The following is a 27,852-nucleotide window of genomic DNA, read 5'->3' on the forward strand; positions in this document are numbered from 1 at the left end:
ATACACAATTATACTAGTTTGTTTTTACTTGGTATAGGTTTTATTATAAAATGTATGTGAAGAAAGCCTATTTTGTCACATTGTTTTTCTTTGTCATGCCATATTTCATATTTACAGAAAAAATTCTGAAGGTATGCTTTCCATTTGCAAGATGAAAACTTTAAGACACAGAAATGCTATAAAATTGGCTAAACCATATACACAATTAATCTTAGGGCTAGAACTTGATGAAATGTTTATGCTCTTAGATAACACTAATTGATTATAGAATTACCTTTAGGACCAGAATAAAAACTTAATATCTACAAAGCAAATGCCTAACCTGAATTTACACTGGTTTTATCTTTACAAATTACATGAATGTATTTGTCACATGTACTTTGAAAATATGTAAATCTATTATATTTAAGTGAAAATATAAAATTATTCTTAAAAATAACTTCAATATTCACTTTTTCCAGTTTACTGACAGACTCTGAAGGTATAGTTTTTCCATATATATGGAGGTCAGGCATCTTTTTTTTTCTTACTTGAAACATAGAATTCTTTTAAGTCACCACATTGTTCATCATTATTAAACACAGTCACAGGCCAGAGGGTGTGCCAGGCATGCACCACTGTGTCTTCAGTCACTGTGTTCCAAGTATTGGCAACAGCATATCCAGCATCCTTCATGCTAAACTCCTTTTGAAAACTTTCTACACCCATACCACTGTGATTGCTGCTAGAATGCTGTTTAAGGAAGTGTTTTTATATTTACTCTTCATTGATCTGAGGATTTCATGGTCATATGGCTAAATTAATGAAGTCACATTTGGTGGAAAATACATGGCATAAACATTATTTTTGATGAAAATTTCTGCTAGAGAATCAGTAGAACAGTTGACAAGAAATAACAAAATCTTGTAGTCTTCACCCAGCCCAGCTTCCCTGCAGTGAGCATGAGCTGCTGGTACAAAATATTTGTGAAACCAATGAGAAAAGATATTCCTGGTGATTCATGCCTTTTTTTAAGCATAATAATGAACTGGCAAAAAAGTCACTCTTGAAAACAGCAAGGATGCAAGCTTTTGCCTACCATAGCAGGCTTACATTTGTGTGTGCCTGTGGCATTAATACATCCCAGCAAAGTTATTCTGTCCTTGGTATCCTTAATTCCTGCAGTGGCTGTTTCATGAGGTAGTCAGTGTCTTTCTGGGGCGATAGTGCCAAAGCAGTGATATTCTCATTAACAGTGACCTTGGCAAACTCTTCAACCAACTTCTCCACTGCTTTGTGATACTTTAGCACAACTAGTATTTAAAAATGTAATGCCAAGCTTATTCATAAATGTATGAAACAAGCCTGTTTAATATTCGGTTCTCTTCAATTTTCAGTTCATTGTGACAGATCTTTGCTTGTTTCATGATCAGCGTACCAACTGATGTGTTCGCTGCAACCCTAACAGATCCATTCTTTCAATACATGATTGAAATCTTCATTTGTAACTTAATGCAGCATTTTTTTCTTTAAAAAATTCAGGGGGTGGAGCCAAGATGACTGAATAGGAACAGCTATGGTCTGCAGCTCCCAGCGTGAGCAACACAGAAGACAGGTGATTTCTGCATCTCCGTTTAAGGTACCGGGTTCATCTCACTAGGGAGTGCCAAACAGTGGGTGCAGGACAGCCGGTGCAGAGCACTGGGCATGAGCCGAAGCAGGGCGAGGCATTGCCTCACTCAGGAAGCACAAGGGGTCAGGGAGTTCCCTTTCCTAGTCAAAGAAAGGGGTAACAGCAGCACGTGGAAAATCGGGTCAGTCTCACCCCAATACTGCGCTTTTCCAACGGGCCTGGAAAATGGCCCACCAGGAGATTGTGTACCGCACCTGGCTTGGAGGGTCCTATGCCCACGGAGTCACACTGATTGCTAGCACAGCAGTCTGAGATCAAACTGCAAGGCAGCACTGAGGCTAGGGGAGGGGCGCCCGCCATTGCCCAGGCTTGCTTAGGTAAACAAAGCAGCCAGGAAGCTCGAACTGGGTGGAGCCCACCACAGCTCAAGGAGGCCTGCCTGCCTCTGTAGGCTCCACCTCTGGGGGCAGGGCACAGACAAACAAAAGGTCAGCAGGAACCTCCACAGACTTAAATGTCCCTGTCTGACTGACAGCTTTGAAGAGAGTAGTGGTTCTCCCAGCATGCAGCTGGAGATCTGAGAACGGACAGACTGCCTCCTAAAGTGGGTCCCTCTCCCCTGAGCAGCCTAACTGGGAGGCACCTCCCCAGTAGGGACAGACTGACACCTCACTCGCCCAGGTACTCCTCTGAGACAAAACTTCCAGAGGAACTATCAGACAGCTGAATTTGTGGTCTCACGAAAATCCGCGGTTCTACAGCCACTGCTGCTGACACCCAGCCAAACAGGGTTTGGAGCGGACCTCTAGTAAACTCCAACAGACCTGCAGCTGAGGGTCCTGTCTGGTAGAAGGAAAACTAACAAACAGAAAGGACATCCACACCAAAAACCCATCTGTACATCACCATCATCAAAGACCAAAAGTAGATAAAACCACAAAGATGGGGAAAAAACAGAGCAGAAAGACTGGAAACTCTAAAAAGCAGAGCACCTCTCCTCTTCCAAAGGAACGCAGTTCCTCACCAGCAACGGAACAAAGCTGGATGGAAGATGACTTTGACGAGTTGAGAGAAGAAGCCTTCAGACAATCAAACTACTCCGAGCTACGGGAGGAAATTCAAAACAATAGCAAAGAAGTTAAAAACTTTGAAAAAAAAATTAGGCAAATGGATAACTAGAATAACCAATGGAGAGAAGGGCTTAAAGGAGCTGATGGAGCTGAAAGCCAAGTGTCGAGAACTACACGAAGATTGCGGAAGCCTCGGTAGCCGATGCAATCAACTGGAAGAAAGGGTATCAGCGATGGAAGATGAAATGAATGAAATGAAGCGAGAAGGGAAGTTTAGAGAAAAAAGAATAAAAAGGAATGAACAAAGCCTCCAAGAAATTTGGGACTATGTGAAAAGACCAAACCTATGTCTGATTGGTGTACCTGAAAATGACGGGGAGAATGGAACCAAGTTGGAAAACACTCTGCAAGATATTATCCAGGAGAACTTCCCCAATCTAGCAAGGCAGGCCAACCTTCGGATTCAGGAAATACAGAGAATGCCACAAAGATACTCCTCGAGAAGAGCAACTCCAAGACACATAATTGTCAGATTCACCAAAGTTGAAATGAAGGAAAAAATGTTAAGGGCGGCCAGAGAGAAAGCTCGGGTTACCCACAAAGGGAAGCCCATCAGACTAACAGGTGATCTCTCGGCAGAAACTCTACAAGCCAGAAGAGAGTGGGGGCCGATATTCAACATTCTTAAAGAAAAGAATTTTCAACCCAGAATTTCATATCCCGCCAAACTAAGCTTCATAAGTGAAGGAGAAATAAAATACTTTACAGACAAGCAAATGCTGAGTGATTTTGTCACCACCAGGCCTGCCCTAAAAGAACTCCTGAAGGAAGCACTAAACATGGAAAGGAACAACCGGTACCAGCCCCTACAAAAACATGCCAAATTGTAAAGACCATCGAGGCTAGGAAGAAACTGCATCAACTAACGAGCAAAATAACCAACTAACATCATAATGACAGGATCAAATTCACACATAACAATATTAACTTTAAATGTAAATGGACTAAATGCTCCAATTAAAAGACACAGACTGGCAAATTGGATAAGGAGTCAGGACCCATCAGTGTGCTGTATTCAGGGAACCCATCTCACGTGCAGAGACACACATAGACTCAAAATAAGGGGATGGAGGAAGATCTACCAAGCAAATGGAAAACAAAAAAAGGCAGGGGTTGCAATCCTAGTCTCTGATAAAATAGACTTTAAACCAACAAAGATCAAAAGAGACAAAGAAGGCCATTACATAAAGGGATCAATTCAACAAGAAGAGCTAACTATCCTAAATATATATGCACCCAACACAGGAGCACCCAGATTCATAAAGCAAGTCCTGAGTGACCTATAAAGGGACTTAAACTCCCAAACAATAATAATGGGAGATTTTAACACCCCACTGTCAACATTAGACAGATCAACGAGACAGAAAGTTAACAAGGATATCCAGGAATTGAACTCAGCTCTGCACAAAGTGGACCTAATAGACATCTACAGAACTCTCCACCCCGAATCAACAGAATATACATTTTTTTCAGCACCACACCACACCCATTCCAAAATCGACCACATAGTTGGAAGTAAAGCTCTCCTCAGCAAATGTAAAAGAACAGAAATTATAACAAACTGTCTCTCAGACCACGTGCAATCAAACTAGAACTCAGGATTAAGAAACTCACTCAAAACCGCTAAACTACATGGAAACTGAACAACCTGCTCCTGAATGACTATTGGGTACATAATGAAATGAAGGCAGAAATAAAGATGTTCTTTGAAACCAATGAGAACAAAGACACAACATACCAGAATCTCTGGGACACATTCAAAGCAGTGTGTAGAAGAAAATTTATAGCACTAAATGCCCACAAGAGAAAGCAGGAAAGATCCAAAATTGACACCCTAACATCACAATTAAAAGAACTAGAAAAGCAAGAGCAAACACATTCAAAAGCTAGCAGAAGGCTAGAAATAACTAAAATCAGAGCAGAACTGAAGGAAATTGAGACACAAAAAACCCTACAAAATATTAATGAATCCAGGAGCTGGTTTTTTGAAAAGATCAACAAAACTGATAGACCACTAGCAAGACTAATAAAGCGGAAAAGAGAGAAGAAACTAATAGATGCAATTAAAAATGAAAAAGGGGATATCACCACTGATCCCACAGAAATACAATCTACCATCAGAGAATACTACAAACACCTCTATGCAAATAAACTAGAAAATCTAGAAGAAATGGATAAATTCCTTGACAAATACACCCTCCCAAGACTAAACCAGGAAGAAGTTGAATCTCTGAACAGACCAATAACAGGCTCTGAAATTGTGGCAATAATCAATAGCTTACCAACCAAAAAGAGTCCAGGACCTCATGGATTCACAGCCAAATTCTACCAGAGGTACAAGGAGGAACTGGTACCATTCCTTCTGAAACTATTCCAATCGATAGAAAAAGAGGGAATCCTCCCTAACACATTTTATGAAGCCAGCATCGTCCTAATACCAAAGCCTGGCAGAGACATTACCAAAAAAGAGAATTTCAGACCAATATCCTTGATGAACATTGATGCAAAAATCCTCAATAAAATACTGGCAAACCGAATCCAGCAGCACATCAAAAAGCTTATCCACCATAATCAAGTGGGCTTCATCCCTGGGATGCAAGGCTGGTTCAACATATGCAAATCAATAAATGTAATCCAGCATATAAACAGAACCAAAGACAAAAACCACATGATTATCTCAATAGATGCAGAGAAGGCCTTTGACAAAATTCAACAACCTTTCATGCTAAAAACTCTCAATAAATTAGGTATTGATGGGATGTATCTCAAAATAATAAGAGCTATCTACAACAAACCCACAGCCAATATCATACTGAATGGGCAAAAACTGGAAGCATTCCCTCTGAAAACTGGCACAAGACAGGGATGCCCTCTCTCACCACTCCTATTCAACATAGTGTTGGAAGTTCTGGCCAGAGCAATCAGGCAGGAGAAGGAAATAAAGGGTACTCAGTTAGGAAAAGAGGAAGTCAAATTGTCCCTGTTTGCAGATGACATGATTGTATATCTAGAAAACCCCATTGTCTCAGCCTAAAATCTCCTTAAGCTGATTAGCAACTTCAGCAAAGTCTCAGGATACAAAATCAATGTACAAAAATCACAAGCATTCTTGTACACCAATCACAGACAAAGAGAGAGCCAAATCATGAGTGAACTCCCATTCACAATTGCTTCAAAGAGAATAAAATACCTAGGAATCCAACTTACAAGGGATGTGAAGGACCTCTTCAAGGAGAACTACAAACCACTGCTCAATGAAATAAAAGAGGATATAAACAAATGGAAGAATATTCCATGCTCATGGGTTGGAAGAATCAATATCGTGAAAATGGCCATACTGCCCAAGGTAATTTATAGATTCCATGCCATCCCCATCAAGCTACCAATGACTTTCTTCACAGAATTGGAAAAAACTACTTTAAAGTTCATATGGAACCAAAAAAGAGCCTGCATCGCCAAGTCAATCCTAAGCCAAAAGAACAAAGCTGGAGGCATCATGCTACCTGACTTCAAACTATAGTACAAGGCTACAGTAACCAAAACAGCATGGTAGTGGTACAAGAGAGACATAGATCAATGGAACAGAACAGAGCCCTCAGAAATGATGCCACATATCTACAACTATCTGATCTTTGACAAACCTGACAAAAACAAGAAATGGGGAAAGGATTCCCTATTTAATAAATGGTGCTGGGAAAACTAGCTAGCCATATGTAGAAAGCTGAAACTGGATCCCTTCCCTACACCTTATACAAAAATTAATTCAAGATGGATTAAAGACTTACATGTTAGACCTAAAACCATTAAAATCCTACAAGGAAACCTAGACAATACCATTCAGGACATAGGCGTGGGCAAGGACTTCATGTCTAAAACACCAAAAGCAATGGCAACAAAAGCCAAAATTGACAAATGGGATCTAATTAAACTAAAGAGCTTCTGCACAGCAAAAGAAACTACCATCAGAGTGAACAGGCAACCTACAGAATGGGAGAAAATTTTTGCAACCTAGTCATCTGACAAAGGGCTAATATCCAGAATCTACAATGAACCCAAACAAATTTACAAGAAAAAAACAAACAACCCCACCAAAAAGTGGGCAAAGGACATGAACAGACACTTCTCAAAAGAAGACATTTATGCAGCCAAAAAACACATGAAGAAATGCTCATCATCGCTGGCCATCAGAGAAATGCAAATCAAAACCACAGTGAGATACCATCTCACACCAGTTAGAATGGCCATCATTAAAAAATCAGGAAACAACAGGTGCTGGAGAGGATGTGGAGAAATAGGAACACTTTTACACTGTTGGTGGGACTGTAAACTAGTTCAACCATTGTGGAAGTCAGTGTGGCGATTCCTCAGGGATCTAGAACTAGAAATACCATTTGACCCAGCCATCCCATTACTGAGTATATACCCAAAGGACTATAAATCATGCTGCTATAAAGACACATGCACACGTATGTTTATTGCGACACTTTTCACAATAGCAAAGACTTGGAACCAACCCAAATGTCCAACAACAATAGACTGGATTAAGAAAATGTGGCACATATACACCATGGAATACTATGCAGCCATAAAAAATGATGAGTTCATGTCCTTTGTAGGGACATGGATGAAGCTGGAAACCATCATTCTCAGTAAACTATCACAAGGACAAAAAACCAAACACCGCATGTTCGCACTCATAGGTGGGAACTGAACAATGAGAACTCATGGACACAGGAAGGGGAACATCACACTCTGGGGACTGTTGTGGGGTGGAGGGAAGGGGGAGGGACAGCATTAGGAGATATACCTATTGCTAAATGACGAGTTAATGGGTGCAGCAAAACAACATGGCACATGGATACATATGTAACAAACCTGCACATTGTGCACATGTACCCTAAAACCTAAAGTATAATAATAATAATAATAATAATTCATTAATTTCTATTCATCATTTTTAGCATTGAACTTCAGCAGTTTATACTCCTGTTTCTGTGGGTCATATACAATGGTCATTCTGACACCATACTCTTTTGTAAGATGTTTCACACTTACACTGCTGTCCAGCTTCTCCAAGAGCTTGACTTTCTGTGCTATGGAGTAACATAAATGCTTCTTCTTTTTCTTATCACTGTTACCCATAGGGGTATCTGCAGGCCTTTTTAACATTTTCAACAATATTTTTGCACCACAGAGAATAAGTAGAAAAACATAGGGAGTAAAACATGTGGGTCTTGGCCCCATGTGGGAAATTGTGGGAAACCTGTCATTCACAACCAGTTGGCACATATGGCACTTTATTACCCTTTGTGGAAGTGCTTATCTAACAAAATCTGAGTGTATGTGAAAAAGTTACATTGTAGCTCAAGGGTGCTAGGAGGGTCTCATTTTCCTTGGGGATACTGATACTGAATAAACAGTGTGCAACTGCATTTTGACTGTGACCTATCACATGAAGTCAAATGTGTAATTTTCCTCCTAAGGCAATCATGTCAGTGCTCAAAAGTTTCAGATTTTTGATTTTTGGATTGGGGTGCTTAACCTATACTTTGTAACTACATAGCTTCATTTCCTTCCCCCTCCTTTGTGCTGTTATTTTAATACAAATTACAGCTATGTACATTGCTATGTCCATCAGCATGCATTTATAGTTATTTATGTATGCAAATGCCTTTTTAAAATCAGACTTTTATAAAAGAGTTACAAACACAAAGTGTATTTATACTGTCTGTTTTATTTACCAATGTAGGTACCTTTTCTGGCAATCTATTTCTCTTGTAGATTTTACTTACTCTTTAGTGTCATTTCAACCTTAAGGAAACCTTTAGTATTTCTTATAGAGTATACTTGGTAGAAATGAATTCTTAGAGCTTTTTTTAAAAATCTGGAAATATCTTAATCTTTCTTTCTTTTAAAAGTATAATTATTCTCAGCATAGAATTATTGTTTGCAGTATTTTAAACATTTTGAATATGTTATTCCACTGTCTCCTTACTTGCATGGTTTCTGATAAATAATCACCTGTTAGTCCTATTGAGGCTCCTTTAATGTGAGGAATTGTTTCTCTCTGCTGCTTTCAAGATTCTGTGTTGGTGTTTTTGTTTTTGACAGTTTGATTATTATGCAGATAGCTGTGGTTATTTATGTGTTTATCCTGCTTGGAACATTGAGCTTTTAGTACATGTAAGTTAATGTTTTTATCAAATATGTAAAGATCCTGGCCATTATTTCTTCTAATCTTTCCTTTCCTTCTGGGACTCCCATTTTGTGTATGGGTTACATTACATGGTGTTCCACAGATCTCTGAAGATTTGCTTGTTTTCTTTCTTTTTCATTTCTCTTCTTCAAACTGGAAAATCTTTGTTTACTTATCTTCAACTTCACTATTTTTGCTTCTGCCTGTCAAATCTGCTGTTGAGCCCCTCAAGTGAATGAGTGAGTTTTTGACTTTCATTATTGTACTTTCAACTCCAGAATTTCTATTTAGTTGTTTTTTAAAAAAATAATTTATATCTAGACCCAGGCATGGTGGCTTGCACTTGTAATCCTAGCACTTTGGGAGGTTGAGGTAGGTGAATCACTTGAGTCCAGGAGTTCAAGACCAGCCCGGGTAACTTGGCAAAACCACATCTCTGCTAAAAATACAAAAAAATAAAAAATTAGCTGGGCATGGTGGTGCACATCTGTAGTCCCAACAACACAGGAGGTTGAGGTGAGAGGGTCACTTGAGCCCAGGAGTTTGAGGTTGCAATAAGCTGTGATCACACCAGTGCACTCCAGCCTGGACAACAGAGTGATATCTTGTCTCTAGTAATAATTATTATTATTTCAATCTGTTAATATTCTCTATGTAGTGAGACATCTTTGCACATTGTTTTGTTCTTTAGAGATTATTTAGTTCTTTGAGCATATTTATAATAGTTTATTTAAAGTCTGTCTAGTAAATCAAAATTTGGTCTTCCCCAGGGACAGTTTCTATTGACTACCCTTCTGTCTTGTGTATGCATTATAGATTTTTTGTTTCTTTGCAAGTCTTATAATTTTTTGGAAATGGGAAATTTAAAAATATATAATATTACAACTCTATAAATCAGGTTCTCATTCTCTTCAGCGTTTTTTATTGTTGCAATTTGTTCTTTGAAGTAGCAGAACTAATTCTATAAAGTCAATATCACCTGGAAATATCTTAATCTTTCTTTCTTTTAAAAGTATAGTTATTCTCAGCATAGACTTATTGTTTGCAGTATTTCACTTTAAACATTTTGAATATGTTATTCCACTGTCTCCTGACTTGCATGGTTTCTGATAAATAATCAGAATTTGTGGGGTCCTTAATGTCTTGGTCTGACTAGTTTGGGGGTCATGTAATGATTTAACAGAGATTTTCTTAAACACTGAGAACCAACAAATATCCTAGCCTTTGCTGAGGTGCGCAACGTGTATATAGGATCAGACTTCAACACTCAGCCCAGCAGTTTACAACTCTGCCTTAGCCTTCACTTCTTGCTTATGCGGAGTCTTAAGGGCAGGTATAGTGAGGGCATATGGCATACTCAGGTCTTTCCTGAGCATGTGGCATGTGTACCATTCAGGTATGATGGATTACTATAGATATCTCATTCTTTAGTTTCTTTTGTTAAGTACTTTGGTTTGTGTGTTGTTCTCCCGCACTGTTATCACCATGTTAGGCAGACATGATTTTAAACAATTACCACTGATTTTTACTAACAAATGCCTCCAGGGCCTGATATTCACACTCAGTGATCTCAGAGTCAGCCAAAGAAGACAAGACTGATGCCTGCAATTTTCTACAGAACTGCCAGACAAGTCAAATAGTTGTCTGGGAACAGGGCTTTTTTAGGAGCTCCAAACTTCAACTCTTATGTTACCCTCCAGTGACTGCTAGGCTGCTTATTTTAAATGTGATTGTGGGCTGTTCATCTTTAAACCTACCATTGAGATGGGTTAAAGGTGATGCAATTAAGCCAAGTTAAAAAACCTCAAAGCTCTTTGCTTGTACCAATATGTAACTGTGTGTGTGTTTTTTAAATAAATAGTTTCCAGATTGTTGCAGGCATTTGGTTAATTTCCAGAGATCTAAAAAAAAATTGTAATTTTTCCAGTGTTTTTGTTTTTATGAAGGAGAGGACTCTATAATGTCTTTACTCCATCATTTCTGCTGTCATCATCTAGTCTACTATTGAGTTTTAAAATTTCTTAGTATATCATCATATATGTGTTTTGAAATTATTTTCTGCCAATCTGTGGCTTTGCTTTTGATTCTCTTAATAATGTCTTTTACAAATAGGAGGTTTTAAAATTTTAATAAAGTCTACCAAATCAATTTTTCTTTCATGGATTGTGATTTTATGTGTTGCATCTAAAAACTCAACCCCAAATTCAAGGTCACCTAGATTTTTCTCCTATATTATTATCTTCTAGTAATTGTATACTTTTGCACTTTACATGTAGGTCAATAATTCATTCTAAGTTAACTTTTGTAAAAGATGTAAGGTTCGGCCGGGCGAGGTGGCTCACGCTTGTAATCCCAGCACTTTGGGAGGCCGAGGCGGGCGGATCATGAGATCAGGAGATCGAGACCACGGTGAAACCCCGTGTCTACTAAAAATACAAAAAAATTAGCCGGGCGTGGTGGCGGGCGCCTGTAGTCCCAGCTACTCGGAGAGGCTGAGGCAGGAGAATGGCGTGAACCCGGAAGGTGGAGCTTGCAGTGAGCCGAGATTGCGCCACTGCACTCCAGCCTGGGCGACAGAGCGAGACTCCATCTCAAAAAAAAAAAAAAAAAAAAAAAAAAAAAGATGTAAGGTTCATCTTTTTATGTATAAATGTCTAACAGTTCCAGCACCAGATATTGAAAATGGTTCTTTCTCCATTAAATTTCTTTTGCTTCTCTGTCAAAGATCAATTGACTATATTTGTGGAGATCTATTTCCGAGATTACTATCCTTTCTATTAATCTATTTGACTATTGCTTAGCCAGTGCTATGTTCACTTCATGACTTCTATGAGTAGTACGTCTTGAAATCACTTAAGCGCTCCAACTTGTTCCTCTTCAGTATTGTGTTGGCTATTCTGGGATTTTTGCCTTTCCATATCCAGTTCAGAATGAGTTTATTGACATCCCCAAAATAGCTTGCTGAAATTTTTATTACAATTTTATTGAATCTATACATTGATCTGGGAAGAGGGGCCATCCTAAAAATATTGAGTCTTCCAATCCATGAACATGAAATACCTATTTCTCCATTTATTTAAAACTCCTTTATTTTCATCACTTTTAATAGTTCCCACATTTTGTACATATTAGATTCATATCTAAGTATTTTATTTTTGATGCTTTTGTTAACAGTCTTTACTTTTAATGGAATTTACATTATTTTTACTTCAAATTCAAGTTGTTCATTACTGGTACTAGAAAAGCAATTGACTTTTGTGTATTGAACTTGCACTCTGAGACATCACCAGTTACTTCTTAGATCCAGTTTTTGTTTTGTTTTATAGATTCTTTGGTATTTGCTACAATCATGTAATTTTTGACTATCACTGTTTCTTTTTCTTCATTCTTTTCAACGTCCTTACCTTTCCAACTAATTTTTTTATAAAGGTGCAAAGGTAATTCAATGAAGGAAGGAAATCCTTTACAACAAATGGTGCTAGAATAATTGGAAATCCTAGACCAAAAAAACATCAGTGTAGACCTCTACCTCATACTTTATACACAGGTTAACTCAAAATGGATCATAGAATTATATGAAAAATATAAAACTATGTAACTTCTAGAAAAAAATAGAGAAAAACTTTGGGATCCAGGGTTCAGCAAGATTTTCATACTTGACACCAAAAAAGTACAGTACATACAAGGAAAAATTGGCAAAGTTACCTTCATCAAAATTAAATCTTTTGTTCTGTAATAGTGCCTGTTCCAGACGATGAGAAGATAAGATACAGACTAGGAAAAAGTATTTGTAAACCTTTAATCCAACAATGAAATTGTGTCTGGAATACATAAATAAGATAAAAATCTCAACAGTAGAAAAACAAAGCATCCAATGAAAAAGGACCAAAAGTCACAATGAGACATTTCACTAAAAAGAATATACAGTTGGCTAATTAGCATATGAAAAGATGCTACATCATTAGCCTTTAGGTAAATGCAAATTAAAACCACAATAAGAAACACAGGTTTTTAGGACAAGGAAGCTTCTTGTGTGATACTACAATGGTAGATACATGTCATTATAAGTTTGTCCAAACTCATAAAAATGCAAGAACACAAGTGAACCCTAATGTAAACTATGACCTTTGGATGATAATGTGTCAATGTAGGTTTATTAATTGTGACAAATGTATGGCTTTAGTAGGGGATGTTGATAATGAGAGGAGGCTATACACATGTGGGGGAAGAGGTATATGGAAAATCTCTGTACTTTCCTTGCAATTATTCTGTGAACCTAAAACTGCTCTAAAAAGTAAGGTCTATTTTCTTTTTAAAAAGACACTCACAGGATCAAGATGCCTGAATAGAAGTCTCTGTGGAACCTCCCTGCTCCACCACAAGGACATCAATTTAATAACTGTCTACACAAAAAGAAGCACCCCCATAAGAACCAAAAATCAGGTGAGCACTCACAATACTTGGTTTTAATTTCAAATAGCCACAGGAGACAGTGAAGAAGATAGGAAGGACAGTCTTGAATTGTCAATGCCATCACTCTTCCATTTCCTGGCAGCAGCCACATGGCACAGAGAGACAATCTGTGCACTTGGGACAGGGAGAGCACAGCAATTATGAGACATTGCATTGAACTCAGTGCTGCCCTGTCACTGCAGAAAGCAAAACTGGGCTGAAATCAGCTCAGAGCCAGTGAACTTGGCTCAGAGCCAGTGGACTTGGAGCGCATACAACCTACAGAGACACCAGCTGGAGTGGCTAAGGGAGTACATACATAACCTCTCCCCCAGCCCCAGGCTGCACAGCTCATGGCTCTTAAAGAGACCCCTTCTTTCTACTTGAGGAGAGAAGAGAGAAAAGAGGACTTTGTCTTGCATCTTGGATACCAACATAACCATAGTACGATAGGGCAACAGTCATAGTTATGAGGCCTCCTTTCCAGACTCTATCTCCTAGACAACAGTTCTTTTTTTGGGGGGTGGGGGAGAAGGATTCTCACTCTGTTGCCCAGGCTGGAGTGCAGTGGCACAATCTTGGCTCACTGCAACCTCCGCCTCCTGGGTTCAAGCAATTCTCCTGCCTCAGCCTCCCGAGTAGCTAGGACTACAGGTACATGCGGCCATGGCTAATTTTTTGTATTTTAGTAGAGATGGGATTTCACCGTGTTGCCCAGCCTGGTCTCAAACTCCTGAGCTCAGGCAATCCACCCACCTCGGCCTCCCAAAGTGCTAGGATTACCGGAGTGAATCACCATGCCCAGCCTCCTGGACAACATTTCTAAACACACACCAAGCCATAAGGGAAACTGCAGTCTTGAAGGGAAGGACCCAATCCTGGCAGGATCCATCACCTGCTTACTAAACAGCCCTTAGGGCCTGTATAAGCAGCTGTGATATACAGGTAATATGCCATGGGCTTTGGGTGACAGTCTGAGACTTGCTGGCTTCAGGTGAGACTTAGCACATTCTGGGCTGTTGTAGCTACGGGGAGAGACTACTACTTGAGAAAAGAAGAGGGAAAAGTAAAGAGGATTTTAACTTGCACCTTAGGTACCAACTTGACCAGAGGGGATAGAGCACCAAGCAGGCTCTTGGGATCCATGATTCTAGGCATTGTCTCTTGGATGGCATTTCTGGGCCTGCCCTGGGCCAGAGGGGAACCCGCTTCCCTAAAGATTGAGACCTATGGTAGGAGCATTCACCACAAGCTGACTTAAGAGCGCTTGCGCCTTAAGGGAAAGTTGGTGGTAGCCTGGCAGCACTCCCTATATGCCTATGCTTGTGGTGGCCATGGGGTGAGATTCCTCTGTCTGTTGAAAGAGGAGTAAAAAATTGGAAGACTTGCATCCTGTGGCTTGAGTGTCAGCTCAGCCACAGTACAATAGGACACCAGGTCGACTATTAAGGTTTTGACTTCAGCCCTGGCTCCTGGATGTCACCTCTGGACCCACCCAGGGCCTAGAGGATCTTGCCATTCTGAAATGAAGGACACAGCCTGGCTAGCTTCACCACCTGATGATTGTAGAGCCCCAGGGCCTTGAGCAAACATAGGCGGCAGCCAAGTAGTGATTACAGCAAGACATGGGTGAGACCCAGTATTGTGCTAGCATTGGGTCTGGGCTAGCACAGTCCCAGTTGTTGTGGTCACAGGGGTACTTGTGTTACCCCAAGCCCAGCTCCAGGCAGCTCAGCACAGAGAGAGAGACTCTGTTTGGAAGAAAGGAAGGAAAGAGAACAAGAGTCTCTGCCTTGCAATCCATAGAATTCTTCCAGATCTTATCCAAGACCATAAAGGGGTATCTCTATGAGTCTACAAGAACTACAGTATTACTAGGCTTAGGGTGTCCCCTAATCCAGATATGGCTTAGATCACAATACACAAGTTTTGTTGAATACCTATAAAGCATTCCCAAGAACGACAGGAACAAACAAGCTTGGATTGTAAAGTCTATAATAAATACTTAACTCATCAATGCCCAGGCACAGATAGACATCCATAAGCATCAAGACCATTCAGGAAAATAGGACCTCACCAAATGAACTGAATAAGACACCAAGGACATCTGGAGAAACAGAGATATGTGACCTTTCAGACAGAAAATTCAAATTAGCTATTTTGAAAAAACTCAAAAAAATTCAAGAAAACACAAAGACAAAATTTGGAATTCTGTCAGATAAATTTAACAAAGAGATTTAAATCATTCAAAAGAATTAAGCAGAAATTCTGGAGTTCAGAAATGCAACTGACATACTGAACAATGCATCAGTCTTTTTATAGCACAGTTGATTAAGCAGAAGAAAGAATTAGTGAACTTGAAGACAGGCTATTTGAAAATACACAGTCAGAAGTGCCAAAAGAAAAAAGTATAAAAAACAATGAAGCACACATTAGAGATTTAGAAAATAGCCTCAAAAGGGCCAACCTAAGAGTTATTTGTCTTAAAGATGAGGTAGAGGAAGAGAAAGGGGTAGAAAGCTTTTTTTTTTTTTTTTTTTTTTTTTTTTGAGACAGAGTCTCGCTCTTTTGCTCAGGCTGGACTGCAGTGGCGCTATCTCAGCTCACTGCAAGCTCCACCTCCCAGTTCATGCCATTATCCTGCCTCAGCCTCCTGAGTAGCTGGGATTACAGGCGCCTGCACCACGCCCAGCTAATTTTTTGTATTTTTAGTAGAGACAGGGTTTCACCATGTTGGCCAAGATGATCTTGATCTCCTGACCTCGTGATCCTCCTGCCTCGGCCTCCCAAAGTGCTAGGATTACAGGCGTGAGCCACCGTGCCCGGCCAGAAAGCTTATTAAAATGGATAGCAACAGAGAACTTCCCAAATGTAGAGAAAGATATCAATATGAAAGTACAGAAAGATTATAGAATATCAATATGATTTAACCCAAAGATGACTACCTCAAGGCATTTAATAATCAAACTCCCAAAGGTCAAGGATATAGAAAGGATCACAAAAGCATCAAGGGAAAAAAAGCACATAACATAAAATGACACTCCAATACATCTGGCAGCAGACTTTTCAGTGAAAACCTTACAGGCCAGGAGAGAGTGGCATGGCATATTTAAAGTACTAAAGAAAAACCTTTTATACTAGAGTAGTATATTCAGTAAAAATATCCTTCCAACATGAAAGAGAAATAAAAACAAGATAAACAAAAGCTAATGGATTTCATCAACACCAGACCTTCTTCTAAGAAATGCCAAAGGGAGTATATCAATCAGAAAGTAAAGGATGGTAATTAGCAATAAGAAATCATCTGAAACTACAAAACTCAGTGGTAAAAGCAAGTAAACAGAAAAACATAGAACATAATAACACTGTAAATGTGATATGTAAATCACTTTTAAGTAGGAAGACTAAATGATGAACTAATCAAAAATGATAACTGTAACTTATCCTGAGATAGACAGCAGAATAAAACAAAAAGAGAAATAACAAAGAGTTTAAAAGTGGGGGATGAAGATATAGAGTTTTTATTGGGTGCTTATTTATGCAGAAAATATTAAGTTGTTATCAGGTTAAAATAATAGGTTATAAGATAGTATTTGCAACCCTCATGGTAACCGGAAATCAGAAAACATAAAATAAATACACAAAAATACAAAAGCAAGCACTTAAATAATACTACCAGAGAAAATCACCTTCACTAAAAGGAAAACAGGGAAGAAGGAAGAGAAGATCACAAACAGTCAGAAAACAAATAGCAAAATGGCAGAAGTAATTCCATACTTATCAATAATAAAATTGAAGGTAAATGGACTAAACCCTTCAATCAAAAGCCATAGTGGCTGCATGGATAAAGCAAAAACAAAACAAAACAAAAACACAAGACACAATAGCTGTTGCCTACAAGAAACTCACTCCCCCTATAAAGACACACCCAGACTGAAAAAAAAGGGATGGAAAAAGATATTCCATGCCAATGGAAACCAAAAAAAAAAAAAAAAAAAAAGAGCAGGAATAGCTATACTAATATCAGACAGAATATATTTCAAGAGAAAAACTGTAAGAAGAGACAAAGAAGGTCGCTATATAATGATAAAGGGGTCAATTCTGCAAAAGGATGTAACAATTTTAAATATATATGCACCCAACACTGGAATATCCAGATGTATAAAGCAAATATTATTAGAGCTAAAGAGAGAGAGACCTCAATAAAATAATAACTAGAGACTTTAACACCCACTTTCCGTATTGGGCAGATTTTCCAAACAGAAAATTAACAAAAACATAGGACTTCATCTGCACTATAGACCAAGTGAACCTAATAGCTATTTACAGAACATTTCATCCAATGGCTGCATAATACACATTCTTCTCCTTAGCGCATGAATCTTTCTCAAGTATAGACCATATTTTGGGTAAAAACACAAGTCTTAAAACATGCCAAAAAATGAAATAATATTAAGCATCTTCTCTGGCCACAATGGAATAAAACAAGAAATTAACAATGAGAGGAATTTTGGTAATTATACAAACACATGGAAATTAAACAATATGCTCCTGGATGATCAGTGGGAAAATGAAGAAATTTAAAAAGAAACTTAAAAAGTTCTTATCATCAATTTCTTGATAATGGAAATACATCATATGAAAACATATGGGAAACAGTGAAAGCAGTATTAACAGTGAAAATTATAGCTATATTTGCCTATGTTAAAAAATAAAAAACTACAAATAAATAACCTAACAATGCATCTTAAATAACTGGGAAAGTAACAGTAAACCAAACCCAAAATTAGTAGAAGAAAAGAAATAATAGACATCAGAGCAAAAACAAATGAATCTGAAATGAAGAAAACAATATAGAAGATCACTGAAATAAAAACATGTTTGTTTGAAAAGATAAACAAAATTGAAAAACCTTTAGCCAGAGTAAGATAGAAAGAGAGAAAACCCAAGTAAATAAAATCAGAGATGAAACGGAGAAATTACAACTAATACTACAGAAATTCAAAGGATAATTGGTGGCTACTATAAGCAACTACATGCTAATAAACTGAAAACTCCAGAAGAAATGGATAAATTCTTAAACACATACAACCTACCAAAATTGAACCACGAAGAACAGACCAGTAACAAGTAACGAGATCAAAGCTGTAATAAAAAGTTTCCCAGCAAACAGAAGCCCAGGGCCTGGTGGTTTTACTGTTGAATTCTACCAACATTTAAAGAAGAACTAATACCAATCCTACTCAAACTATTCCAAAAAATATGGAAGGGAGTACTTCCAAACTCATTCTATGAGGTCAGTATTACCCTGATACCCAAACCAAAGACACATCAAAAAAAGAAAACTATAGGCCAATATCACTGATGAATATTGATGCAAAAATTCTCAACAAAATACTAGTAAACCAAATTCAACAACACATTAAAAATCATTCATCAGAACCAAGTGAAATTTATCCCAGGAATGCAAGGATGGTTCAACATATACAAATCAATTAAAATCAATTAATGTGATACATCAAATCAACAGAATGAAGGGGAAAAAAACCATATGATCTTTTTTTTTTTTTTGAGACAGAGTCTTGCTCTGTCTCCTAGGCTGGAGTGCAGTGGCACGATCTGAGCTCATTGCAAGCTCCACCTCCTGGGTTCATGCCATTCTCCTACCTCGGCCTCCCAAAGTGTTGGGATTACAGGTGCATGCCACCATGTCTGGCTAATTTTTTTTTGTATTTTTAGTAGAGACAGGGTTTCACATGATCTTTTAAATGAATGCTGAAAAAGTATTTGATAAAATTCAACATTCCCTCATGATAAAAAGCCTAAAAAAACTCAGTACAGAAAGAACATACCTCAACAAAATGAAAGCCATATATGACAGATGCACAGCTAGTATGATACTTAATAGGGAAAAACTGAAGTCTCTTCCTCTAAGATCTGGCATATGACAAGGATGCTGCCCACTGTCACCACTGTTATTCAAGTGGTACTCGAAGTCCTAGCTAGAGCAGTCAGATGAGAACAAAATAAAAGGCATACAAATTGAAAAGGAAGACATCAAATTATCATCATTTGCAGATGATATAATCATGTGTTTGGGAAAACTCAATGACTCCATGAAAAAATTATAAGAATTGACAAACAGTAAAGTTGCAGGATACAAAATTAACATACAAAATCAGCATATACCAACAGTGAACAATCTGAAAAAATCAAGAAAGTAATCCCATTTATAATAGCTACAAATAAAATTAAATACCTCGAAAGACCCCAAATAGTCAAAGCTATTCTAAGCAAAAAGAATGAAACTGGAGGAATCTCATTACCTGACTTCAAATTATACTACAGAGTTATAGTGACCAAAACAGCATGGTACTGGAATAAAAAAAGACACAGAGACCGATGGAACAGAATAGCAAACCCAGAAACAAATCTACACAACCACAGTGAACTCATTTTCGACAAAGTTGTCAAGAACATACACTGAGGAAAAGACAGCCTCTTTAATAAATGGTGCTGGGAAAACTGGATACCCATATTCAGAAGAATGAAATTTGGCCTCTATCTCTCACCATATGCAAAAATCAAATCAGAATGGACTGAATAATTAAATCAAAGGCCTCCAACCATGAAACTATTAAAAGAAAAGTTTGAGAGAAACTCTCCAGGAAATTTGTCTGGGCAATAATTTTTTGAGAATACCCACGGAAGCACAGACAACCAAAGCAAAAACAGACAAATGAAATTACATCTAGTTAAAAAGCTCCTGCATAGCAAAGGAAACAATCAACAAAGTGAAGAGACACCCACAGAATGGGAGAAAATATTTGCAAACTACCCATCTGACAAGAGATTAATAAGTAGAAACATAAGGAGGATCAAACAACTCTATCAAAAAAATCTAATAATCTCATTTAAAAATGGGCAAAAGATCTGAATAGACATTTCTCAAAAGAAGACATACAAATACCAGATAGGTATATGAAAAGGTACTCAACATGATTGATCACTGGAGAAAAGCAAATCAAAATTACAATGAGATATCATGTTACCCCAGTTCAGATGGCTTTTATCCAAAAGTCAAGCGATAACAAATACTGGCAAGGATGTAGAGAAAAGGGAACCCTAGTACACTTTGCTGACAATGTAAATTAGTACAGCCACTATGGGCAACAGTTTGGAGGTTTCTGAGAAAACTAAAAATAGATCCACCTTATAATCCAGGAATCTCACCCCTAGGTATGTACCCCAAAGAAAGGAAATCAATATATCAAAGAGATATCTGCACTCCATGTGTGTTGCAGCACTAATCACAATAGCCAAGATTTGGAAGCAAACGAAGGAGTGTCCATCAACAGATGAATGGATAAAGTAAATGTGGTACATATACACAATGGAGTACTATTCCGCCATTAAAAAAAAAAAGAGAGATCCTGTCATTTGCAACATGGATGGAACTGGAGGTCATTATGTTAAGTGAAATAAGCCAACCACAGAAAGACAAATATCACATGTTCTCACTTATTTGTGAGAGCTAAAAATTAAAATAATTGAACTCATGGAGATAGAGAGTAGAAGGATGGTTACCAGAGGCTGGGAAGGGTAGTGGGTGTGTGGAGGGGACCTAGGGATGGCTAATAGGTATAAAAATAGTTAGAAAGAGTAAATAAGACCTAGTATTTACTAGCACAATAGGCTGACTATACTAAAAAATAATTTGATTGTACATTTTAATATAAAAGAATATAATTAGATTGTTTGTAACAGAAAGGGTAAATGCTTGAGTGGATAGATACCCCATTTACCCTCATATGATTATTACACATTGCATGCCTGTATTAAATATCTTATGCGACCCATGAATATATATACCTACTATGTGCTGAAAAAAATTAAAAATAAAAAAAGACACACAAAAAATTACTACACACCTACCAGAATGGCTAAAATAAAAAACATTGGCAATATTAAATGCCGGCAAGAATGCCAAAAAACTAGGCCACTCATAAATTATTGATGGAGCTCATTCAGATATTAGTGATGAGAATGTAAAATAATACAGCCACTCTATAAAACAGTTAGGCAGGCCAGGTGCAGTGGCTCATGCCTGTAATCCCAGCACTTTGGGAGGCCGAGGCAGGTGGATCACCTGAGGTCAGGAGTTTGAGACCAGCCTGACCAATATGGTGAAACCCATCTCTACTAAAAATACAAAAAATTAATCAGGCATCGTGGTGTGCACCTGTAGTCCCAGCTACTCGGGAGGCTGAGACAGGAGAATTGCTTGAACTCAGGAGGCAGAGGTTGCAGTGAGCTGAGATTCCACCACTGCACTCCAGCCTGGGTGACAGAGTGAGACTCCATCTCATAAAAAAAAAAAAAAAGAAAAAAGAAAACAGGCAATTTCTTATAAATCAAACACATAACTATTATGCAACCCAGTGATTACACTGTTGGGTATTTATCCAAGAGACACGAAAACTTATGTCTGAAAAAAAAATTGGTATATTAATGTTTATAGAAGCATTACACAATAGCCAAATCTAGAGAACACCTAGATTTTTTTTTAACAGGTAAATGGTTAAAAAAGAAAGTGGTACATTCATGCCATGTGTATTAGTCTGTTCTCGCATTGCTATAAAGCAATGCCTGAGACTGAGTAATTTATAAAGAAAAGAGGTTTAATTGGTTCATAGTTCCACAGGCTGTACAGGAAGGGTGATGCTGGCATCTGCTTTGCTTCTGGGGAGGCCTCAGGAAACTTTCAATCATGACAGAAGGTGAAGGGAAAGCAGGCACATCTTACATTGCCCCAGCAGGAGCAAGAGAGACAGGGGAGGTGCTACACACTTACAAACAACCAGATCTTGTGAATACTCTATTACTATACAGTACCAAGGGGGGATGCTACTAAACCATCCATGAAAACTCAGCCCCCATGATCCAAACACATCCCACCACGTCCCACTGATAACATTGAAGATTACAATTGAACATGAGTTTGGGTGGAAATACAGATCCAAACCGTATCACCATGGAATAGTAGTCAATAAAATAATTATTGATACATGCTACACCTAGATTAATCTCTAGGATATTATGCTAAGTAAAAAAGGCAATCACAAAAGGTTATATACTGTATGATTCCATTAATATAACATTCATGAAATGATAAAATTACAGAAATAGAAAGTAGTTCAATGGGCCAGGGGCTGGGGATGGAGTTAAAGGGAAAAGTATGTGGCTATAAAAGGCCAACATGAGGGATCCTCATAGTGATGGAACTGTTCTGTATACTGACTGTGTCAATAACAATATTCCAGTTGTTATATTGTACTATAATAATTCTTCAATATATACAATTTTTATTTGTCAATTATACTTTAATAAAGCTGAAAAACTCTTTAAAAACAAAATAAGTTACCATTGGGAAAACCATGCATGGGATACAATGGATATTTTTGTAGTCTATTTTATAAATAAATTAGAATCTAAAATCACCTATAAATTTTTTAAAAGATTGTTTATAAAACAAAGTGCGCCAGGCAGAAAAAGGATGAAGGGCACACAGATTCTCTTAATGGAAAGATCTAGATAAAGGCAAACAGCCCAGTGCCTGCAATGTGGTAATAGTGGTGTGTCACCTCTTTGTTCATGCAACTGGCTTTCCACATTGCATGATTTTGATAAAATTTTAATAAAATGATGCGTGGCAAAACTTTGGTTCATTGTAGTGTGTGTGTGTGTGTTGAGTGTTTGTAAGGATGTTTTTGTCTATGAACATTTCAATGCAGACTGTTTTTAAGGAGCATATGTCAATTGTACATAGGTAGTATGATCATATATTTTAAAAATGGATTGTCCAATTACCCTCAGAACCTCTTTCCTAAATTATTTACAGATTGGGTTTTCAAGTTAGACTTCTCACATCTGAGGTCAGGTTGGTCCTCTTGTAACCTCAATTATTATGGCTCCCCAAAGAATTTTTATAAGCACTGCAAGCATAGCCTACTTGTTCTAATGTATTATTTTTCAGAGTAGGGTTCTAAAAGACATCTCTTCAATGACCCCCAAAGATATCTCTCTTGGATGTCAATCTTCCCACAACAAAAGCAAATTGCTTCCTCCCCGCTTCATGATCTCCATGACTCCACCTTCAGTATGTCCTATTATGTTTCCTGGGGTATCTTCTCTCTAATTTGTTTTATTTTTCTAGAGCTTAATTATTCACTAGTGACGAAAGCTAACTTTATCCATTGGTATAGCTTAGTTTTAGCATATCTTTTCTATCAATTCAAATTTTTTGTACGTGGCTTTGGTAGTGGCTGACAATTGTCCTTTGATCTTGCCTAAATCTTGCCCATTCTATTTCGCTTTCTATTTCAAACAGAAACTGTGTTCTGTTTGAGATTTATACTCCAACCTTTAGGGGAAGGAGTAGTGTAGTAGCTAGTACATAAGCTAACTGCTCCAATTTTGGAGTCAGACTGACAAGAGCCAAATCCTAGCCCCAACGCTTACAAGCTCTGTGACCTTGAGCAAGTTTCTAAGCTTCTCTTTAATTGCCTTTATTCTTCTTTTTAAATGGAGGTCATAGAGGTACCTACATGTCATTGTTTTTGAATGAAATAAATCTGTCGTGTTTTCAACATACCAAGTCATCAGTCAATATACTACTGCTTAAATAAGTGAATCAATGATTTCTAGTCACAAAAATTAAAAGTAATATTCATTCATAGTCATTTTGCTTTTTATTCATCATTCATTCAAAAGATACTAAAGATCCATAGATAAAACTAAATTACCAAAAGGAGGTTATTATCTCATAGTAGAGAAATGTAAAGCAACAATTAGAAAACATTGCAGTCAGGGCTAAATATAAGCATGCATGGAGACACTGAAAACTGGCACAAATATTTATTCTATTAAAATCTTAGCCTGTAGCTCATATTTAGTATGAAGGCAGAAAGAAAGAGCCTAAGTTATGCAAGAAAATTGTTAAATGTCACTTAGTTTCAGAATTCCATGGAAGGCTGATAGGATTTCTGGAAATCTAAATATGGATGAAATTAACAAGATTTGACAAGGGCAAAACAAACTAGAAAATTCAATTTAAGCGATGGAATTAGCACTCACTATGCCTGAATACCCGTGCATACACACACACACACACACACACACACACACACACACACACACCCCTCCAAATTTGCTATTTGAAATAATAAAATGTTTAGTGCTGTATTGTAAAAATATCATTTCAGTTTCCTATAGTGTTATTTTCATTTTATTTTCTCTATTTTGTAGGAAGTATGTATTGCCCGATTATTTGAACAGCAATTTTTATGCTGAAGATTTCTAAATGTGTGTATTTTTAAAACACACTTAAACGACTGAATATTGTATGCTATTTTGAAATATACACAGGCCCAAAGTTTCAGCACCTGACTTGCTGCTTGAGTAAACAAATGGACTAGCAAAGCAATACAAGACTAGAAATGCTCTGATGAAAGAAGAAAAGAACAAACAGAAAAAGGGGTAGCCTAGCGATGTTTCAACAGTGAAATGGCTAAAGCAAGTGTTCTGGAGATAGAACATTTATATTGGCAGTGTAGTGCTGTAAAATAACACAGTTGTAAGAGTTAGACCTCAGTTTAAATTCTGCTCTGCTACTGTATAAACTAGGCAAGTTACCCTGAGCTTTACCTGTAAACTGGGATTGATAATAATAGTAGCTGGAATATTATTATTTCAAAGTAATATTCCAGCTACTATTTTGAGACAGCTATTCTGTCTCAAAAAGACAGAGTCTCACTCTGTCACCTAGGCTGGAGTACGGTGGCGTGATCATAGCTCACTCATTGTAGCCTCATACTCTTGGACTCAAGTGATCCTCCTCCATCAGCCTCCCGAGTAGCTAGGACTACAGGTGCACGCCACCACACTTGGCTACTTTTGAACAATTTTTGAAAGGATGGAATCTTGCTATGTTTCCCAGGCTGGCCTTGAACTCCTGGCCTCGAACTCCTGGCCTCAAGTGGTCCTCCTGCCTTGGCCTTCCAGAGTGCTGGTATTGCAGACATGAGCCACCATGCCTGGTCAAGTAGCTGAAATATTTTATTGAGTACTTACTGGGGGTCAGACACATGCCAAGCATTTTACTTGGATTGGCTTTTATTAATCCTAATATCAGCTCTACGAAGTGGATGCTAATGTTTGCCCCTCATGTAGTTGAGGACACTGAGATTCAGGACAAGGCTGAGACTTGGTCAAGGATTTGAAGCTGGTGGGTGGCTGCATGGCATGTCCACAGTGGTTACCTGACTCCAGTTCTAACCGGCTCCTCAGCTTGTGTTTTCTCAGGAACCTGAGCTCTCCTCATGACCTGAGGAATTTCAAAGGCTTTGAACGAAGCTTGGTGGAATTCCCTGCATCTCTTATTGTCATCTCAAGGAGTGATGCTGGAAGAGTTATATTCCCAGGCACTTGCCCTTTTTTGTGACACTGTGGTGTGTGCCTCCTTATCCCTCTTTCATGGTAGATTTGAAGACATTGTTATTCACATAGCTCAACTTCTTCATGCTAGCCAAATCCTCTCTTCAAGGAATCCTTTTCTACTACTTTTTGTTCCAAGCTGAAAACACATTTTCTTCTCCTGAGAATTTTACCTCCTCCCTACTCTCCTGTTCATGGTGTTTGGCATTTATAATCAGCTGCTAATTTCTCTTGGTTAAATACAGAGCAATGGGATTGAACCTAAGGGAGGGAACCAGAATTTTCTCTATCTTTAGGGATATAGGGCCCCTAGATTTCACTACCATGAGGGTTAGTGGTCATATAAAGCTATTCACACTGTACCAAGCACAGTGTCAGGAACTCTGATAATCTAATGAAAGCTAGAGACATTCTTCCTAGAAGGTGAATTGTATGTGAATGCTCTCAAAAGTTTTATATAACTACAGGAAAGTCCATGGACTCCAAAGGGCAAATCCTAGCCATGCTATCAAGTAGATGTTCACTTAATAACAACTATAATTAATAGCTGACTGAAGAAATGATATGGCATCCATATGTATACAAGCATATTGGCATTTAACTAGGACCAAATAAGGCAGTTCCTTTTCTCATCAGAAGGAGGGGCACTAGACCAAGGGGCATACAAGTGAAAAGAGATTAGGATAGAGTCAGGAACCACAGCGTTCCAACCCTAAGATAAGAGATAGCAATAAATAATGAGCGATAGGCATTTTGTAAACCATATTATAAACATATGACAATGCACGGATAGTGACCAAAGGTATTCTTCAAAGGGGAATGAGTCACTAACTAAAATAGTTATCCCAATGCAAACTGTTGACCCAAGAGAGCAGCATGTATCATGAATAAAAATGATAAGACTCTAAAGTACAGAAGATGAGAACTACAGAGTAGACTGCCACAGAAACACATGCTTGGCTAGAGGTTTTCACATGTTTCTGGCAGAGAGGAATTGAAAGTTTGTATTACAGCACATACTTATACTAGGTTGTTTATATACATACATATACTCTGGTTAACTATATGCTGCTCTCATTCCATTGATTAGGTTTTCTTGGTCTAAACTATAATAAAAACTGACATTTCTTGAGCATCTGCTTTATTTCAGATAGTGTCATTCACTGTCTCACCTAATTTATACAACTTCTTAAAGTAAGCCTTATTATTTAAGTATATAGCTAGAAATTTAAAAAAAAAAAAAAGGTAGGATTTGAACTCAGTTTCAAATAACTGGTTCTTGCCACTATCCTTTGTTGCTGCACCTAAGCTTTCTTTTTTGTAGTCTTCAAAAAGTGCTGGATTAAAAATTCTCCAGGTTTTCTTTGAAATGTCTAGGGTGGACATATCCCAATTAACCACTGAAACAAAAATTCTGGTAGCTAGAGTAGGCAATGAAGATAAGGCATGCCTCTTACAGAAGATTAATTCCAGAGTTAGTTCCTATGGCAAAGCCTCTCTGTTCATCTCTCTAAATATATCCACCACTTGCCCTATATTCATATTCTGCTATAGTCAGGCTGTTTATACAGCATTCCCTTAATATTTTTATTGAATCTGTAAAATTTTCCCCATGCCTTTCTCTTTGTCCACGATGCTCATTATCCTGCATTCTTCTTGATCATACTCACCACAGAAGTCCTCTTCACCACTTTCACACACAGTGATCACATACCTATTGGCACTGTTTATCTGCATTTGCCCATGGGCCAAAAATCTAAATCCCTTTTCACTGGTATTTGTCTCTTTCCTGATATGCATACTCTAGCTCTCCAATCAAATTGTCCATTTCCAAAGGGTGGTCTTAAATCTACTGCTTTTTCCAATGTCTTTCTGGTGTCTGGCTTTCAGCAAGCCTTCAATTAAAGTCAGAGGTTGATGATAGTGAGAGATGATGATGATGATAGTGACTCTGATGTTTATGCTAA

The sequence above is a fragment of the Hylobates moloch genome, unplaced genomic scaffold, assembly GCF_009828535.3.
Source record: "Hylobates moloch isolate HMO894 unplaced genomic scaffold, HMol_V3 SCAFFOLD_4, whole genome shotgun sequence".
Lineage (NCBI taxonomy): Eukaryota > Metazoa > Chordata > Mammalia > Primates > Hylobatidae > Hylobates > Hylobates moloch.